This window comes from Gobio gobio, assembly GCF_949357685.1.
Source record: "Gobio gobio genome assembly, chromosome: 18".
Lineage (NCBI taxonomy): Eukaryota > Metazoa > Chordata > Actinopteri > Cypriniformes > Gobionidae > Gobio > Gobio gobio.
Window position 1 is genome coordinate 30,630,523 of NC_137111.1, and position 6,001 is coordinate 30,636,523.

Here is a 6,001-nt window from a genome sequence, read left to right on the forward strand (position 1 = left end):
TTATGTGGAGGCGACAAATGTCTGTTTTCATTTTTACTGGTCATTTGATTGCCTCTTATGTTTCTGTTTCACATTCCACAAGTTCAGGTAAATAAAACAATAAACTCTCTAATTTGGGTTTACAATTTTTTTTTTTACATTCAGAATAAAGAGGGGCCTTTGGGATACGAATATGTCCAGTCCAGCTTTCGTATTTCTGAACCCGAAGCTCTGTGACATGCAGTGGTGATGCAACTGGCATGTGCTCCTAGCAATGAGAATATGAAAACCAATGAAGCAGTCATTGCGTCAACTCCCAACATGTCTATATATATATATATATATTAGAGATGCTCCGATCAGCATTTTTGGGGCCGATCACCGATTACCGATCACCAAGATCATGATCTGCCGATTGCCGATCACTGCCGATCACAGAATGGCAATCTTTTATCTATAATCTTGCAGAGTTTGCACCATTTGTAGAAATGAAACTAACTCTAAATTAACTGAGTCAAGATCTTGAAGAACCACCAAGTGTTTATTTTAGAAAATGAGATAACTTAAGACTATTGTAGGCCATCTTTCCCAAATAAATGTATATAATAAATGTATATAATTCTCACCTAAATATTTGATCATGCAGTGCATTTTTGTTTTTAAAAACAATTTTTCAGGTAGGTCTAACATTAGTATTGAGGTAAGAAATACTAAAGACATTTAATAAGAAATCAAATGTAAATTAATATTGGTCTTCCCTGAATAAATTAAATTAGATTCATCCTTACACTTAAGGTTGCAAAAGTTAGTCATTCAAGAGCAGTGGGTGTCATAAAGGTTCAACACAAGACAAAGAGAAACTCAGAGACAGCAGCAGTTTATTCGACAGCTGTCACTTTAAGAGTGAACACGGTTACGGTTACATGCAGTTGCACAAATGTTCACTCGCGAGTCACGACGGGGTTTACGTGCATACTCGTCAAGACGGTCATTTAGTACATACATATGTGTGTATCTGACCATTTCAGCGCACTTTGTACTCGCAAGCTTTTTGTGAGATGGCCTGTGTGTGTGTGTGTGTGTGTGTGTGTGTGTGTGTGTCCAGACCGTGCGCGCGAGTGCGGTTTGAACACTGGCAAGACTTAAAAATAAATGCAAATGATAAACTTTAGTGACAATGCGACACTGCCTCGATTGTGCAAAGTGGCAAATCCTGTGTCAACTGAGCACCTCGATTTTAGTGCAGATGCGATGCGCTGATGTGAAGCCATTTGAGCATTTTGAAAGGGAGAGAGAGCGCGCGCGCACGCTGTGATTCACGCGCGCTGTTTGTGAACTTATGTCCCACAGAACGTTTTCAAATGACTGCGAAAGTTATCTAATATAGAAATATGAATTGTACCTCACCTTCAGCATTATAATTATTTTACCCGCACTGGAAAGAGAATGAGACGGTGTCGCTGCATATTATGCCCTAGCTCTCACAGCAGGCGCGGGGTTTATGTGTCGTCAGCATGCGATCGGTTCATGAGATCGGCCTTTTTGGAGACCGCCGATCAACCATCCCAAAGCGATTATCGACCGATCATGATCGGTTGCCGATCGATCGGAGCACCCCTAATATATATACACAAATTATGTTGATGAGTTACTCAATTGATTTTGAAACTTGGGAATTTTTTACTTCCTAATCTAATTTCTGATTCACATTTTTCCACAATTTGGAAATATACACTTTTACTTTTTGTTTCTGTTTTTATGTCATTTCAGTCTGTAGGATTACAAAATAATGATGATGATTTTTATTTTTTGCATAAATACAGGGATATTGCATATACAGGGCATGATTTGTTACCGTAACCTGAACACCATCAGTTAAATGATTTACTTAGTTTAACGAATTACTTAATTGATAATAAATTAGAAATGAGCTACAGGGGTAAGATTCATAAATTTCCACCACCCTCCTGAGGTGATAGAAGTTGTAAGTCTACTGTTAAAACGTTTGGGGTTGGTATATTTGTTTCTGACAGAAGTTTCTTATGATCAAAAACAGAGTAAACTTTTCTATTTTAATATAGATTAAAATGTAATTTATTCCTGTTATGGCAAGCTGAATTTTCAACATCCATTACTCCGGTCTTCAGTGTCATATGATCCTTCAGAAATCATTCTAATTTGCTGATTTGTTGCTCAAGAAACATTTTGTTTTATTTTCAATGTTGAAAACAGTTGTGCTGTTTAATATTAGGAAGAAAACCAAGTAGAGTAAGTCAAATTTAGGTAATAAAGTAACATCTAGTTTATAATTTGATTTATGTTTGAATTGATGTCAGATGAATGAGCAGGTTCTCTTACAAGGGCATTTGATCGTTTTAGTCTGTAGTCTCAAATCCCTAAAACTATAATCACCGGGCCAGTACTGTTTCAAGAAATTTTATCATTTTTAAGTCTTATCATTCAAGTGATTTTTAAGCCATTCAAGAGCAAGACGCCGTGAAAGTAACTTAATTCAATACTCACGTTGCTGTGAAATATTGTTTCTGTGCACGCACACAGAAAGCTGCCTCTCAAACAGCGCATGAGTACACACAAAATTATGTCAAAATGCCTGTCTTGATGAGTACGTAAACACAGATAGTTATGTCTTAAGTGAACGAAAACATTTAAGAAAATATCAGGTGTGTCAATATAACAGATCCATTCGAGCATTAAAGGGATAGTTCACCCAAAAAACACAAAAGAAGATACTTTAAAGAGTGTTGGTAACCAGACAGTTGATGGCACCCTTCCATTGTACTTCTAGCCTGACGTTGTCATACTCAGATTCTAGTCAGAATATGAGTCTGATACTGTTCCATTGGGCTGTGATTATGGGGCGTGTTTCGACGAACCAGGAAAGAAAATGCCTCTGCACTCAATTGGATAGACCTACAACCAATCAGAAGTTACATTAAGAAGATGAGTGTAAAAGATCTTTGCCGGTGTGGTAAAAAGAATTTAAAAATACACAGAGTACATCATTTTTGAGAGAAATAGTAAAATATACAAGTTCTCCGTTTGGTATTAGAACGAATTCAATCCAAGCACTCTTTGGTTACGTGAATGATTACATTACTGTTTTTCATCTGTCCATCATCGTATAAAGCCCACCCTGACAATTTGATTGGTCCGAACAGCTCTGTTTCGAGCATAGTTGCTGCTCAACGGATCAAGTCCAGACCGAACTTCCTGACCTCAAATGTTGTGGGCTGGCATCTGCTGGCATCCAGGCTTCCATAGTAGGAAAAAAAATACTATGGAAGTCAGTGGGTACCGTCAACTGTCTGGTTACCAACATTTCAAAATATCTTATTTTGTGTTCAACAGAAGAAAGAAACTCATACCGGTTTGGAACAACATTAAGGTCTTAAAGTAAAAGCAGCCTCATATACCTTTCATTTTCCTGTTAATGATGTTAATCAAACAGCAAAAAAAAAGAGAGAATCACGCTGACTGAAACTGCGCTTAACTAAATAACTTCTGTATCTGTGTAGGCTATATTTAAAAAAAAAAATAAGTATTGTTTATTTAATTTGTATCTTTGTTCTCTTGTGCTATTGCTTGTAGGCTAATTCGTTATTATTTTATTATCGTCTTTAATGTTTGAACTTTAAATGATTAGTTTTTGCTGTGATCCCAGAATTTTTGTTCCATATTTTTGTTTGTTTGTGCTAGTTAACAGTAAAACATGTTAATAATAATATGACAATTTTAAGTTAGTCAGATAGTACACTCTAAAAAAAAGGCTCGTAATCATAGGGGAACCTTTTTTAGTGCTATATAGCACCAATTTTGGTGCTTCAGTGGTTCTTCAGCGGTTCTTCAGAGGTGCTATATAGCACCTTAGTCAAAGAACCGGTGAAGAACCTCTGAAGAACCGCTGAAGAACCTCTGAAGAACCACTGAAGCACCAAAATTGGTGCTATATAGCACTAAAAAAGGTTCCCCTATGATTACGAGCCAAGAACCATTTTTGGTGCAATATAGAACCTTTTTTTTTTAGAGTGTAGCCTAAACGTATACGGATTTGAACTCTACTGCAGAAATACAGGTATCATTATATAATTTTAACAGTTTTTGTGTTAACTTGGTACCAATTTGGTATAGGGTACTTTTGACATTAGCAATATCAATAGCCAAATCGTTGACTTATGTCCAGTGTGATTAATATGTTAATTGATGCAAGAGGAACTTGTACAAAAACAGGAACAACCGTATAGGCCTTTAAGCCAACGGTGTGAGTCATTCATTTTTAGGTACACATTTCCACATCCATACATGGAGTTTATAATAATCTTATTCTATATTCCAATAATGCTCACAACATTTCTTGAAATTGTGTGGTTTATAGCCAGTATGAACCAGAGGCAACAAGAGCTGCTTTCCCCATAGAGACGTCAACACCTGTAAACACAGGACACACTTGAAGACAGACTCATCTAATGGTCTTATCTGGAAGATAATACCGTTTAAAATTGCGGCTTCCTGTCTGTCTGTCTATCTGTAGCAAACCACAATGCAGCTCCTAAACAGAAACAATTCAGTCATACGCCGGGCAAAGCGCAAGCATTATGGTAGGATTTTAACCTAAGTTGGTTGTCATTAGAGAATGTTTTCTGTTATGGATGTTAATGAGGGCAAAGGTTAATGTCGCAACAGAGTTCCTTTGATAATATCAAAAACCTGATGTTGTCATAACTACCATTATGAGGTAATAATCGCACAGATCTGAGGGGAAATACTTGAGCAGATGTCAGTGAATTAAATAAGTGACGTTTGTTTGTTCTACCTTCCTGGAACTAATGAAGAAGATGAAAATAACAACCACCAACATTATAACTTATATTTGCAAAAATAAGTGGTAAAACGCAAAATGTTTGGATGAAATGACCACAGTGATGCAGTTGCTGAATAATCCTAATATACTCATACTCCTACTTATTTCCCAGTAGACTATGCCATATCTAAGTGCTTCTGTGTTTAACACAGTTAGATTTCTGGCTCCTGGCCAGAGCATATAAACTTTTTTAACACAATATCATTATCTTGTTACCTGCATTCAACACTGAGCTGGAGTAAAAAGGGATTGCAAAGTTATTTGTCATTAGTGAGTCTACCTTAGAATCATGCATGTTCGGTCAGAGCTTTTTTGCCCTGGAACAAAGCCAGGGCAAAACACAACAGAGCCAAACTTCTCAGTTCCAGTCAAGCTCCTCCCACGTCCTCCGTCACTAGCACACACATTCACAAACACACAAGCGCACTTATCGTTGCGTGATGGGAAATGGATGATATGCCTCACAGAGCTGCCTTTTCTTGTGCTCTGCTCTCGCCAGGAGAATGAGGAAGTTCTGAAGGAAAGATCACATTACAGTCTAATAATGAACTGGATGTTTATGAATGGTGCTTGAATGAAAGCTTCAGTGCCACAGTTTGCTATCTGGCGCCCGTGAGGGACAGTGATTCATTTTCTAGAGAAAAGGATTGATAAACGATTTTACTATTGATTAAAATATATATAAAAAGATGGACTCATATACGAACATTAATACACTTTATAATTATTCTGATCTAAATATCTAATAAAGGACACCAAGCAAAGCAAAGGTCATCATGTAGTAAGACCGCATGAATTCGCTCCAAGATAGCGAACCGCGGTGAAGGCTACACGCGTTCAGTGTTTCAGCTGGAAGAATGGATTTGATTATAATATTCTTTATCTGACTCCATTTATCATAGTTGTCGCATTTAGAAGAGAATCCCAACCGGTTGTTTGGTCATCTATATTTGATAGTTAATCATACATTTAATCGTTCCGTTTTAACTTTTAACCCTTTGTTGCAATTATACCGTTCCACATTGGAGATAGTTAATAATTACAGATTAATTCAGAAAGGATCAAAATGTAACAATTTATTAACAATCAAGTAAATGTAAAATGTCAATTACATCATAGACATAAATCTCTTTTAAAAGGAAA